Here is a 15422-nt window from a genome sequence, read left to right as displayed (position 1 = left end):
TGCTGCCTAGTGCAGTGCCCAGAGAGAAGTGTTCAGTGACAAGCTGAAATGCTGAATCCCTTTTTCTGAAAAAATTCCTTTCACAAACATTTCTCTGACCGAAACGGCACAAAACAAAAATGTTCCTTTCAAATGTGCCGATTATTTTCGTTAAACTTTTATTTTGCTTTCATGGGATAACATAATTAATGATTCGATAATTTTCTTTTGCACAATGAAAGAAATACTAACTGAGGGAGAGTCAATACATCAATAATTTGTTCTGTGCTCTGCATGTTTGTAATGTCGCCAAGTTTGCTGCTGATACAAAGATAGGTGGGAAAGCAAGTTGTGATGAGGACGCAAACCATCTGCAAAGTGATATAGATAGGGTCAGTGGGTGGGCAGAAATTTGTCAGATGGAGTATAATTAGCGAAATATGAGGTTATCCACTGTGGTAGCAATACTAAAAAAGCAAATAATGATTTAAATGGGGAGAGATTACGAAATGCTGCGGTGCAGAGGGACCTGGGGGTCCTTGTACATGAAACACAAAAGGTTAGTATGCAGAAACATCCTCTCTGCATCCACCTTGTCAAGCCCCCTCATAATCTTACACGTTTCCATAAGATCACCTCTCAATCTTCTGAATTCCAATGAGTAGAGGCACAACCTACTCAACCTTTTCTCATAAGTTAGCCCCCTCATCTCCAGAATCAACCTAGTGAACCTTCTCTGAACTGCCTCCAAAGCATCTATATCCTTTCTTAAATATGGAAACCAAAACTGCACGCAGTGTTCCAGGTCTGGCCTCACTAATACCCTGTATAACTGCAGCAAGACTTCTTTGTTTTGTACTCCATCCCTTTTGCAATAAAGGCCAAGATTCCATTGGCCTTCCTGATCACTTGCTGTACCTGCATACTAATCTTTTGTGTTTCATGCACAAGTACGCGCAGCTCAAGCTGGACTGCAGCACTGTGCAATATTTCTCCTTTTAACTAATAACTTGTTCTTTAATTTTTTCTGCCAAAATGCATAACCTTGCACTTTCCAACATTATACACCATCTGCCAAATTTTCCCCACTCACTTAGCCTGGCTATGTCTTTTTGCAGATTTTTTGTGTCCTCCTCACACATTGCTTTTCCTCCCATCTTTGTATCATCAGCAAACTTGGCTACATTACACTCGGTCCCTTCATCCAAGTCGTTAATATAGATTGTAAACAGTTGGTGTCCCAGCACTGATCCCTGCAGCACCCCATTAGTTACTGATTGCCAACCAGAGAATATACCATTTATTCCGACTCTCTGTTTTCTGTTCGTTAGCCAATCCTCTCTCCATGCTAATATATAACCCCCAACCGCGGGAACTTTTATCTTGTGCAGTGATCTTTTATGTGGCACCTTGTCAAGATGCCTTCTGGAAGTCCAAATACACGGCATCCACTGGTTCCCCTTTATCCACCCTGTTCATTACACCCTCAAAGAATTCCAGCAAATTTGTCAAACATGACTTCCCTTCCATAAATCCATGCAGACTCTGCGTGACTGAATTATTTTTTTCCAAAAGTGGGAGGAGCAGTGACCGCAGGAGGTGTGAGCAGCGGCCTATAAAGGCCCAGCGGGAGTCCGTGGATCGGCGGTAGTCGGAGGAGCAGCGGCTGGAGGAGCAGCGAGCAGCGAGCTACAGCTGGTGCAGGGTCAAAAGTAAGAAAGAAGTCACAAGTAATCAAAGGGTGACGTCACAGCCAAGAGGGTAAGTGATTGGCTGGTTGAGTGGTGAGTAGTTTTCTGTTTCTTGGATTTCTTCTTGTTCTTAGCAGCAAGGAAACTTTGGAATTGTTGCCAAATTAAGTAAATCTAATGGTTAAGTCATAGCAGGAGAGCTCGGACACATGTCATGCTCCTCTTGTGCTATGTGGGAAGTCAGGGACGCTTCCAGTGTCCCTGATGACTACATGTGCAGCAAGTGTATCCATCTGCAGCTCCTGACAGGCCACATTGCGGCACTGGAGCTGCGCACGGATTCACTCTGGAGCATCCGCAATGCTGAGGATGTCGTGAATAGCACGGTTAGTGAGTTGATCACACCGTAGGTAAAGGTTACTCAGGCAGAGAGGGAATGGGTAAACATCAGGAAGAGCAGTGGAAGGCAGACAGTGCAGGAGTCCCCTGCGGTCATCCCCCTGCAAAACAGATACACCACCTTGGGTACTGTTGGGGGAGATGACACATCAGAGGAAGGCAGCAGCAGCCAAGTCCATGGCACCATGGGTGGCTCTGCTGCACAGGAGGGCAGGAAAAAGAGTGGGAGAGCTATAGTGATAGGGGATTCTATTGTAAGGGAAATAGATAGATGTTTCTGCGGCTGCAATCGAGACTCCAGAATGGTATGTTGCCTCCCTGGTGCAAAGGTCAAGAATGTCTCGGAGTGGCTGCAGCGCATTCTGGAGAGGGAGTGTGAATAGCCAGCTGTCGTGGTGTATATAGGTACCAACGGTATAGGGAAACACGGGATGAGGTCCGAAAGCTGAGTTGAGGGAGCTAGGAATTAAATTAAAACGTAATAATCTCAGAATTGCTACCAGTGCCACGAGCTAGTCAGAATAGGAAATGCAGGATAGCGCAGATGAATATATGGTTTGATGAGTAGTGCGGGAGGGTGGGATTCAAATTCCTGGGACATTGGAACCGGTTCTGGGGGAGGTGGGACCAGTACAAATCGGACAGTCTACACATGGTCAGGACCGGAACCAATGTCTGGGGGAATGTTTGCTAGTGCTGTTGGGGAGGGGTTAAACTAATATGGCAGGGGGATGGGAACCTATGCAGGGAGATAGAAAGAAGTAAAATGGGGGCAGAAGCAAAAGATAGAAAGAAGAAAAGTAAAAGCGGAGGGCAGAGAAACACAAGGCAAAAATCAAAAAGGGCCACATTACAGCAAAATTCGAAAGTGACAAAGTGTATTAAAAAGACAAGCCTGAAGACTCTGTGCCTCAATGCGAGGATTATTCGTAATAAGGTGGATGAATTCACTCAGAAGCAGCAATTCACGAATATGTTATAATTGGGATTCCAGAGACATGGCTCCAGGGTGACCAAGGCTGGGAACTCAACATCCTGAGGTATTCAACATTCAAGAAGGATAGACAGAAAGGAAAAGGAGGTCGGGGAACGATGCTGGTTAAAGAGGAAATTAACGCAATATTAAGGAAGGACATTAGCTTGGATGGTGTGGACTCTGTATGTATAAGCTGCGGAATACCAAAGGGCAGAAAACACGAGTGGGAGTTTTGCACAGACCACCAAACAGTAGTAGTGAGTTTGGGGACAGTATCAAACAAGAAATTATGGCTGCGTGCAATAATGATACAGCAGTTATCATGGGCGACTTTAATCTACATAAAGATTGGGCTAACCAAACTGGTAGAAATTCGGTGGAGGAGGATTTCCTGGAGTGTATTAGGGATGATTTTCTGGACCAATATGTCGAGGAACCAACTTGAGGGCTGGCTATCCTAGACTCGGTGATGTGTAATGAAAAAAGGACTAAATAGCAATCTTGTTGTGCGAGGCCCCTTGGAGAAGGATGACCACAATATGGTAGAATTCTTTATTAAGATGGAGATTGAAACATTTAATTCAGAGACTAGGGACCTGAACTTAAGGAAAGGTAACTTCAATTGCATGAGATGTGAATTGGCTAGAATAGACTGGCAAATGAGACTTAAAAGGTTGACGCTGGATAGGCAATGGCAAACATTTAAAGATCACATGGATGAACTTCAACAATTGTACATCCCTGTCTGGAGAAAAAATAAAAACGGGGAAGGTGGCTCAACCGTGGCTAATAAGGGAAATTAGGGATAGTGTTAAATGCAAGGAAGAGGCCTATAAATTTGCCAGAAAAAGCAGCAAACCGGAGGACTGGAAGAAATTTAGCATTCAGTAGAGGAGGACAAAGGGTTTAATAAGGAGTGGGAAAATAGAGTATGAGAGGAAGATTGCTGGGAACATAAAAACTGACTGTGAAAGCTTCTATAGATATGTGAAGAGAAAAACATTAGTGAAGACAAACGTCGGTCATTGCAGTCAGAATCAGGTGAATTTATAATGGAGAACAAAGAAATGGCGGACCAGTTAAACAGATACTTTGGTTCTGTCTTCACGAAGGAAGACACAAATAACCTTCCTAATGTACTCAGGGACCGAGGGTCCAGCGAGAAGGAGGAACTGAAGGAAATCTTTATTAGTCAGGAAATTGTGTTCAGCAAATTGTTGGGATTGAAGGCTGATAAATCCGAGGGCCAGATAGTCTGCATCCCAGAGTAGTTAAGGAAGTAACCCTCGAAATAGTGGATGCATTGGTGATCATTTTTTAACAGTCTATCGACTCTGGATCAGTTCCTATGGACTGGAGGGTAGCTAATATAACACCACTTTTTAAAAAAGAAGGAAGAGAGAAAACGGGTAATTATCGACCGGTTAGCCTGACATCAGTAGTGGGGAAAATGCTGGAATCAATTATTATGGATGAAATAGCAAAGCATTTGGAAAGCAGTGACATAATCAGTCCAAGTGAGCATGGATTTAGAAAAGGGAAATCATGCTTGACAAATCTTCTATAATTTTTTGAGGATGGAACTCGGAGAGTGGACAAGGGAAAACCAGTGGATGTAATGTATTTGGACTTTCAAAAGGCCTTTGACAAGGACCCACACAAGAGATTAGTGTGCAAAATTAAAGCACATGGTATTGGGGGTAATGTATTGACATGGATAGAGAACTGGTTGGCAGACAGGTTGCAGAGAGTCGGGATAAATGGGACCTTCTCAGAATGACAGGAAGTGACTAGTGGGGTGCTGCAGGGCTCAGTGCTGGGACCTCAGCTATTTACAATATACATCAATGATTTTGATGAAGAAATTGAGTGTTATATCTCCAAGTTTGCAGGTGACTCTAAGCTGCGTGACGGTGTGAGCTGTGAGGAGGATGCTAAGAGGCTGAAGAGTGACTTGGAAAGTTTAGGTGAGTGGGCAAATACATGGCAGATGCACTATAATGTGGATAAATGTGATGTTATTCACTTTGGTGGCAAAAACGTGAAGGCAGATTATTATCTGAATGGTGGCAGATTACGAAAAGGGGAGGTGCAACGAGACCTGGGTGTCATGGTACATCAATCATTGAAAGTTGGCATGCAGGTACAGCAGGCGGTGAAGAAGGCAAATGGCATGTTGGCCTTCATAGCTGGAGGATTTGAGTATTGGAGCAAGAAGGTCTTACTGCAGTTGTACAGGGCCTTGATGAGGCCTCACCTGGAATATTGTGTTCAGTTTTGGTCTCCTAATCTGAAGAAGTATGTTCTTGCTACTGAGAGAGTGCAGCGAAGGTTCACTAGACTGATTCCCTGGATGGCAGGACTGACATATGAGGAGAGACTCGATTGACTGGGCCTGTATTCACCGGAGTTTAGAAGAATGAGAGGGGATCTCAAAGAAACATATAAAATTCTGACAGGACTGGACAGGTTGGAGGCAGGAAGAATGTGCCCGATGTTGGGGATGTCCAGAACCAGGGGTCAGAGTCTAAGGGATAAGGGGTAAGCCATTTAGGACCGAGATGAGGAGAAACTTCTTCACTCAGAGAGTTGTTAACCTGTGGAAATCTCTGCCGCAGAGAGTTGTTGATGTCAGTTCATTTGATATATCCAGAGGGAATTAGCTGTGGCCTTTATGGCTAAAGGGCTCAAGGGGTGTGAAGAGAAAGTAGGAAAGGGGTACTGAGGTGAATGATCAGCCATGATCTTATTGGAATGTAGAAACATAGAAATTAGGTGCAGGAGTAGGCCATTCAGCCCTTCGAGCCTGCACCACCATTCAATGAGTTTATGGTTGAACATGCAACTTCAGTACCCCATTCCTGCTTTCTCGCCATACCCCTTGATCCCCCGAGTAGTAAGGGCTACGTCTAACTCCTTTTTGAATATATTTAGTGAATTGGCCTCAAAAACTTCCTGTGGTAGAGAATTCCACAGGTTCACCACTCTCTGGGTGAAGAAGTTTCTCCTCATCACGGTCCTAAATGGCTTACCCCTTATCCTTGGACTGTGACCCCTGGTTCTGGACTTCCCCAACATTGGGAACATTCCTCCTGCATCTAACCTGTCTAAACCTGCCAGAATTTTAAACGTTTCTATGAGATCCCCTCTCATTTGTCTGAAATCCAGTTAATCCAGTCTTTCTTGATATGTCAGTCCTGCCATCCCGGGAATCAGTCTGGTGAACCTTCGCTGCACTCCCTCAACAGCAAGAACGTCCTTCCTCAAGTTAGGAGACCAAAACTGTACACAATACTCCAGGTGTGGCCTCACCAAGGCCCTGTACAACTGTAGTAACACCTCCCTGCCCCTATACTCAAATCCCCTCGCTATGATGGACAACATGCCATTTGCTTTCTTAACCGCCTGCTGTACCTGCATGCCAACCTTCAATGACTGATGTACCATGACACCCAGATCTCTTTGCACCTCCCCTTTTCCTAATCTGTCACCATTCAGATAATAGTCTGTCTCTCTGTTTTTCAACCGAAGTGGATAACCTCACCTTTATCCACATTATACTTCATCTGCCATGCATTTGCCCACTCACCTAACATATCCAAGTCACTCTGCAGCCTCATAGCATCCTCTTCGCAGCTCACACTGCCACCCAACTTAGTGTCATCTGCAAATTTGGAGACACTACATTTAGTCCCCTTGTCTAAATCATTAATGTACAATGTAAACAGCTAGGGCCCTTGCGGTACCCCACTCGTCACTGCCTGCCATTCTGAAAAGTACCCATTTACTCCTCCTCTTTGCTCCCTGTCTGCCAACTAATTTTCAATCCACGTCAGCACACTACCCCCAATCCCATGTGCATTAACTTTGCACACTAATCTCTTGTGTGGGACCTTGTCGAAAGCCTTCTGAAAGTCCAAATACACCACATCAACTGGTTCTCCCTTGTCCACTCGACTGGAAACATCCTCAACAAATTCCAGAAGATTTGTCAAACATGATTTCCCTTTCACAAATCCATGCTGACTTGGACCTATCATGTCACCTCTTTCCAAATGCGCTACTATGACATCCTTAATAATTGATTCCATCAATTTCACCACTACTGATGTCAGGCTGACCGGTCTATAATTCCCTGCTTTCTCTCTCCCTCCTTTTTTAAAAAGTGGGGTTACATTGGCTATCCTCCACTCCATAGGAACTGATCCAGAATCTATGGAGTGTTGGAAAATGACTGTTAATGCATCCACTATTTCCAAGGCCACCTCCTTAAGTACTCTGAGTGCAGACCATCAGGCCTGGGGATATATCGGCCTTCAATCCCATCAGTTTCCCCAACACAATTTCCCGACTAATAAGGATTTCCCTCAGTTCCTCCTTCTTACCAGAACCTTTGACCCCTTTTATATCCGGAAGATTGTTTGTGTCCTCCTTAGTGAACACCGAACCAAAGTACTTGTTCAATTGGTCTGCCATTTCTTTGTTCCCAGTTATGACTTCCCCTGATTCTGACTGCAGGGGACCTACGTTTGTCTTTACTAACCTTTTTTTCTTTACATATCTATAGAAGCTTTTGCAGTCCATTTTAATGTTCCCTGCAAGCTTCCTCTCATACTCTATTTTCCCTGCCCTAATCAAACCCTTTGTCCTCCTTTGCTAGGTTCCAAATGTCTCCCAGTCCCCGGGTTCGCTGCTATTTCTGGCCAATTTGTATGCCATTTCCTTGGCTTTAATACTATCCCTGATTTCCGTTGATAGCCACGGTTGAGCAACCTTCCCTTTTTTATTTTTACACCAGACAGGGATGTACAATTGTTGCAGTTCATCCATGCGGTCTGTAAATGTCTGCCATTGCCCATCCACTGTCAACCCCTTAAGTATCATTTGCCAATCTATCCTAGCCAATTCATGCCTCACACCTTCAAAGTTACCCTTCTTTAAGTTCTGGACCATGGTCTCTGAATTAACTGTTTCATTCTCCGTGGTGGTGCGGCTCGAAGGGCCGAATGGCCTTCGCCTGCACCTATTTATTTCTGCACGCAGAGGGTTGTGGGGGTCTGGAACTCACTGCCTGAAAGAGTGGTAGAGGCAGAAACACTCACCACATTTAACAAGTGCTTGGATGTGACCTGAAGTTCTGTAACCTGCAGGGTTATGGGCCTAGAGCTGGAAAGTGGGATTAGGCTGGAGAGCGTCTCGTTGGCCGACGCGGACACGATGGGCCGAATTGGCCTCCTTCCGTGCTGCAAACTTCTATGATTCTATGAAGTCCTTCACAAAGAGTTGAGGTGCGTGTGGGGTGATTTGGGCACATGTTTACTCACGTGACAACATATGAAAGGTAACTCAACGGCTGTAAAGCGCTTTGGGGCGTTATGAGCTCCTGACAGACGCTGCAGAAATGCAAGTCCTTCTTTGCAAAAGTTCGATGCAAATTCAAAATTCACGGCAAAAAAAGGGCTCGCCCGGGATCTCTCGCAAACACCTAAGTGAGAATCATACAACTAGACCAACGAGCCAATTGCTTAGTAAATATGGAGATAAAGGCCTTACGAAGTGCTATCTGTTAATAAACCTCCAGTCAAATCTTCTCAGATTATTAAAAGCATTGCCAAAGGAAAAGCATGAGTTTTACCCGATATCTCAAGGGATATCTTGGTGACTGCAATCAAGAGTTGCCACAATAAAGTAGCACAAATAGAACTTTGATGGGAAGAATGTATTCGCACTACCGTTGTGGTGTCTTTCGACTGTAGAGGCTGCACGGAGATAAAGTGTAACCATTATTGAAGCATTTTTAGTGTGTGTTGTTATTCTTGTTCGGAGGAGCACATGAGACGGAATCAGTGACTTTGCCTTTTCGACGTGTTTTCTGGAGTGCCACACAGTCCCACTCCTGCAGTCAATGAGCTGTTGGGACGTTAATGTATCCATCATCATCATCATCATCATAGGCGGTCCCTCGAAACGAGGATGACTTGCTTCCACGCCGAAAAAGGATGAGTTCACAGGTGTTTCAATGAAGGACCCGAACGACATCCCAAAGGGTGGAAGATGCCTGTGCGTGGATTTTTAAAAATTGTGATGGCCGTTGCACCCCAGCCATCACACGGGCTTGACAGAGCGAGGACTTGGTCCAGTGGCAAGGGTTAAGCAGGTTGACTGGAGACCAGGTCTGCTGCACGGACCCACTGCACACACATATCGCAGTGTGGGCTGGCCCGTGCTAACGCCGGGCTCCTGGCCCCGAACTCATGCCTCCCCTGGGCCCTGATCACATCCCTCTACAGTCTCTCACCGCTCCTTCGCCCCGATCTCGCCGCTCCTGCTGTACGTGCCCACGCTCCAATCATCGACCTGAACCTTGATGACGTCACTCTTCGCTGCAGCCGCCCTCCTGCACCAGCTCGCACTGCTCCCTGGAGTAGTCTCCCGGGACCTCCAAGCTGCTCCCAGGGCCGCTCGCCGTTCCTTTTATGGCCCCGACCTGCCGCTGGTGTTCTCCCGTTAGTGCATCCAGGCTTTGGGTGGCCAACCCGAGCGCAGCAGAGGGGTTTCTGCATGAGTTCTGGGTGGGGACAGTATCTTTCCCCTTCTCTCTTCCTCTTGTCTTTCTCCCTGTGCTTTTATTTCTCTATTTATTCCCCCTGTCTCAGTCTCTAGCGTTTGAAAGGGAACAAAAGATGAAATGGATGTCACTGTGGAACAATTTCTCTCACTCAAAGTTAGATGCACTTCCATTGCACCATGAGGTCTAGGTAGCTAGCCATTGATATTCAGGTTCAAATAAGAATATATATAAATATATCTACTTGTATCATAACTGTTCCCTGGTGGTCGAGGGGTTAAGATCCGGCGCACTAAACTGGTTTCAATTGTCGATAAATTCATCGCATAAAAATGATTGAGGTCTGTGAGACGATTAATAATTGCTGTCATTACCATGAATACCAATACTTTCTGTGATAGACCGAACTGACAGACTATCTGGCTTCTCCTGCCCTTTGCCGGGCACGTGTTCCGGGTTTAATTTTGTAAACAGGGCGAGTTCGCTGATGGCGGGGAGACGGTAGGAACCTCTGTGATCCCACTGTGAGGATGTGGAAGTGAACACGGTGGCTGGGTGATCCGTGACATTTCTGTAAAGGGCAGTGGAGGAGAAGGATTGAGAACTTTCAGTGTGGGACAGAAGTTGTTTAAGGTGAGCCAACACATTCCCGATCAGCACAGAGGGAGCTCACTGGTCAGCTCCCCTCTGTTGTGCCAGCTGTGCCAGAGGTTTCTGTAGTGTAGTGGTTATCACGTGTGCTTATCACGTTTGCATTACACATGAAAGGTATGAGGTTCGATCCCGGCAAGGAGCATTATGTTTAAACTTGCTTTCGAGGAACAATCAGAGGCGAGTTTCGTCTCCTGGCAATTGCTGCCTGACCTGCTGAGATTTCCAGCATTTGCTGTTTTTATTTGCTATTTATTCTCCTGGCAAAAGTGATCCCTTATTCCTTAAGTGCTCTTTATTTCACTTCAATAAATAGATAACTTTCAGTGAGAGAAAACGGATCCACCGGGGACATTTCGCGTGTGAGGCCAACGTGATATCCGCTACACTGCAGCCCATCAAAGGGCGAGAAACCACTGAATATAAAGGATGAGCTCACAAATATCAGGGGCAGTGCAGTCTGGTCAACGTCAAACCCTCCTTTCTTATTCAGCAGAGGCATGAACGGGAATCAGACGCCACAAAGTTTAATTAAAGACACAAATACAATAACACTTCCAAAACTTTTCACTGTAAAATTCTTAAACTTTATTTGAAATCCTACTGCGTTGAATATGAAAATGAGCACTTCACTACTGATTTTATTTTCTGTGCATGGTCGGAATAACCGGTGCTGTTAAATTTGAAAAAAGTTGCCCCAGATTCCTGATGTCATCGGCAATGAAGATTTTGAACCAGATCCTAGAATACAGTGTGTAAAATGGGTCAACATGCAGAATAACATAAGAACATAAGAAATAGGAGCAAGAGTCGGCCATACGCCTCTCGAGCCTGCTCCGACATTTAATGCGATCATGGCCGATCCGATCATGGACTCAGGTCCACTTCCCTGCCCGCTCCCCAAAGCACAGGACAAATGATTGAAGTATCGACTGTCCCTCAGTTAGCATTTCTTTCATTGTGCAAAAGAAGGTGATGGGTTAATTAATGATGCTTTCCCATGAAAGCAACACAAAAGTTTAAGAAAAAAACATACAGTGACTGGGAGGTGAGCGCTGCTTCTGACACCAGGTGGGAATGGGCGGAGATTTTAAAGCTCCTTGTATTGTGACACCTTCATATCGACGAACATCTGAGTCTTATGACGTAGACCTCGTGGCGCAATGGTAGCGTGACTAATTTCAGTTCCGAAGGTAGCGTGTTTAAATCACATCAGGGTTACTGTACTTTTAGATATTGTTCTTCCACAATTAATATATTCTTTGCTGTTTGGCAATAACCAGACCCTTGCTCCAAGGTCTGTCTCACTGTTTCCCCGGTGTCAGGCAGAGATACGCCTGCTGCCCTCATTTTTTTCATGTGACAGGATACAAAAGTTCAAAATCAACCTGCAGATGGCCACATACAGCATTAAATAGTCAGGATGGCCGAGCGGTCTCAGGTGCTGTGTTCAGGTTGCAGTCTTCTCTCGAGGTCTGTGTTTAAATCTGACATTTCTTATTTTTAATCATAAAGTGAAACTCATTGTTTGACACCACGATCAACTCCTTCAAAGTGGGATTCAGCAGTTCACCTGCTCGCTTAACATTTCCGTCTGACCTGGTGCTGAAAGTGGAGATGTTTCCGCAGTGTAACGGTTAACACGTTCGCCTCACACGCAAAAGCTAACTGGGTGGGAATATTTTCTGGAGCTATCTCCTCATGTATGCTCAGGGGCGAGTTTGTTCTCCTGTGAAAGGTCATAAGGTAATAAACATGTGAGGATTAGGGGCCGGATTAGGCCATTCGGCCCCTCGAGCCTGGTCCACCATTCAACAAGATCCTGGCAGTTCCTTGACAGCAAGTTTAAACATCTGGGGCGGAGCCAACAGGCGCCTGGCTGCAATCAACGACAAAAACGTCTATTTGATAGAAGCCCCACGAGATCAATCGGTCGAGCATGAGAATCTTAATCTCGAATTTGGGGGTTCGAGCCCCACGTTAACTGTTAAAGCATGTCCCATTTTGCACAGTGTGTTTTCGGTGTCTGGTTCAAAATGTTCATTGCTGGTAACATCAAAAGGAGACTGGGGAAATAGTGAAAAAGACTTTAGAGCAAAGGTCTGGTTATTGTGAAACAACAAAGGAAATATAAATTCAAGAAACATATAAAACATAGAAAATCGGTGCACGGTTCGGCCATTCGGCCCTTTGAGCCTGCACCGCCATTCAATGAGTTCATGGCTGAACATGCAACTTCAATATCCCATTCCTGCTTTCTCGCCATAGCCCTTGATCCCCCTAGTCTGAAGGACTACATCTAACTCCTTTTTGAGAAGAATAATCTCAAAAAAAATGTGACCCCGACACCCAGGAAGAAGTGTTGAGGCAGAAGATTAAATGCTGCATTCCTCTGTTCAAAAAATTCCTTTCACAAACATTTATCTGACCGTAACTGCACAAAACAAAAATGTTCCTTTCCAAGTCATTAAACTCCCGAATTTCCGCGCCCCCCGACTCTCCTGAATCAGATGCCTCCAGTTTTGCCGACTCAATCCATGTCCCTTTGCAATGTTCTGCTTCCACCCACACTATGAAATGTGCCACTAACTTATAGAATCATAGAATGGTTACAGCACGGAAGGCCATTCGGTCCGTCGAGCCCGTGCCGACTCTCAGCGAGTCCCACTCCCCCGCCCTTTCCCTGTAGCCCTGCAATTGTTTTTCCTTCAGACACTGATCCAGCTCCCGTTTGAAAGATACGATTGAGTCTGCCTCCACCACCCGTTCAAGCAGTACATTCCAGATCCTAACCACTCGCTGCTAAATGGCCACCTCCTGTTCCTATGTGTAAAGTCTGGGAAACACTCGATCAATTCCTGCCACACTCACAGACTTCCTAAATATAGCACCGTCTTTCTATTCTCATAAAACCAGGTCCTGAAGTATAGGCCAGCTGTGTCGGTTAAAGCTCTGGTTATATTCCGAACATTGCTGTAGTGTTTCCGTAATGTAGTGGTTATTAGATTCACCTCACACGCGAAATGTCCCTGGTTCAAAACTGTTGGGAAACATTTTGAAAACATGTTCAATTAAATATTTGAAGAAATGGATTTATTCATATTAGTGGTTCAATATTAACAAAAAACAATGTCCCACAACCTTGTTAAATTTTCTGATGTCTCTGTTCAGTTCTGTATACACTCAAACTGAATGCTCATAAAAATATTGGAGTGGGAACTCACTGGATAACAGCACAGCTGGCAATGTTTGTGGAATATATTCGCGCAGCCAAAACGCACAATGACAACCTGGAATCGTGCAGCATCGAATCCACGGGGAAAAACAGTTCAATGCTTTGTCCCTGGGTGGTCTCGAACCACCAACTTTTCGGTTAACAGCCGAACACGCTAACCCATTGCGCCACAGAGACTGACACAATTACACACTGCAAGACATCCCAAACCAGGGTGTCAGTCAGTTAAAGCTTCAGATTGCTCTGACCGGGATGGAACTTGTCCACTCTCAGTTGTACTTTTCCCAAGTAAAGGTTGGGACATTCATTGTGGATGTGTGGAAGCAGTCTGGTCCCGCACACTGCAGACACTTCCATGTCACCACCAACCAGCTCTCCCACAACCGGTGTGATCTACCTTCCAGCCTTCCGGTGCCTTGTCTGTGACGAAGTCTTCTGATTGTCCCGAAGCAGGTATTAGGTTTTAATTCCTTTTCAGCTCCTGAATGTGGATATTGCTGTGATTAAACGCGAACACAATGCTTACAGGGACAGTTCAATTCTCCATTTCTTTGCTTGGTGAAATTTCAAAGATTGAAAGCGACGCACATCAACCCCAAACCTCGTCACCTACTCGCTAACTCGACAAAACTTTGCATTTTCTTTCCATGCCAAGCATTTTACATTAATACATTGCAATGCCAACGCACATTTTACCTGGCAAGACTGAAGTACAAGCTGTGATGAACAGTGTGAAACAGAAACAGCTACTTGTAAAACCATAGCCTCGACGGTATCTGTGTGAATTGTTCTGCATCGATAATTAGCAGAGAGCAAAGAGAGGAAACTGATGGTGTGATTGAGAAAAGGCCGAGCCAAAGTGTACTGTTGGAGATGATTTTGTTGTTTTTGAGAATTGTTTCAAATATTTTACCATGGTTGGTTCCATAGTGTAATGGTGAGCACTCTGGGATCTGAGTTCAAATCTCGGTGGAACCTGATTCCTTGTTGTCCCAGCTGCTGAAAATTTGGGACAAACAAGTGAAAGACATATGGTGCTGGTGGGCAGTTTTGTTGAATTTGTCATTGATGCTTGATCTACAAGTCTAGTTATCAAATCGTGTGCTCAACCATCAGTTACCTGTCACAAAATGTTGTAAACGGCTGTCTTGCTCTTTTTGCTTCGTTGCATTTAACCTCGAATTACCCGCACACATTCAGTTGTAGTAAAGGGCAGGATCGGGTCTTTGATTTAAACATTCATACCAAACAAACCAAGTATGAAAGTTACTGAGAACACTTCACAAAGGCAGCTTGCTTCGATTTCCGTGGCTGCTTGAGACACACACCTTCCGAATGTCCAGTGTCTCTGGTGTCTGCGTGTGTGAGTCTCATCTTTATACTCTTATTTCTTTACATTTAGACAATCACGGCTAACGGCTTTGTGAATTGTTTAACATACAGACTTAACATTGCTTGTTTGACCTACAGATGTCATTAAATAGTAACAAAGGTACAATCAAATATTTAACATACAGACAATGACCAGTTACTCATTTCAATGGCTGAAGGCACCACATTGTCTAACAGTCTCTTTCGATCCAAACTTCAATCTTCCTGTTCTTTAATCCAAACTTCAGACTGCGTGCTGAAGCAAAGAGTTCAGCAATGCGGGACTGTGCTCCCACATTCCCCCACTTTTTCTCCTCGCCTCTCTGCAGGTCTTATCTGGGTAACATACATTTGCATGGTGGCTCGAGCTCGTTCAACAGCATTGTCCAGTTGTTGTCCTTGTTTTCCATCACGACATCCGCAGTAAATCAAAATGACCAGCACGACCAGCTGAACCAGCACCAGCATAAGGACAGGGTGTATCAGTGTGTTCATCACGCCTGTTGCCGTCGGGCTCCATCCCAACAATGACTCCCACCAGCTTACATGTCC

The 15422-nt window shown here is 45.0% G+C and overlaps 1 non-coding gene across 1 annotated transcript; it reads right to left on the bottom strand.

The window, feature by feature from the left end:
• Positions 1–13602: 13602 nt before the first annotated feature.
• Positions 13603–13676, bottom strand: trnan-guu (transfer RNA asparagine (anticodon GUU)). Its single transcript has one exon. It is a non-coding gene; the product is annotated as a tRNA-Asn (tRNA).
• Positions 13677–15422: the final 1746 nt, after the last annotated feature.

This window comes from Pristiophorus japonicus, unplaced genomic scaffold, assembly GCF_044704955.1.
Source record: "Pristiophorus japonicus isolate sPriJap1 unplaced genomic scaffold, sPriJap1.hap1 HAP1_SCAFFOLD_163, whole genome shotgun sequence".
NCBI classification, from domain to species: Eukaryota; Metazoa; Chordata; class Chondrichthyes; family Pristiophoridae; genus Pristiophorus; species Pristiophorus japonicus.
This window is presented reverse-complemented; position numbering and strand designations above follow the sequence as displayed.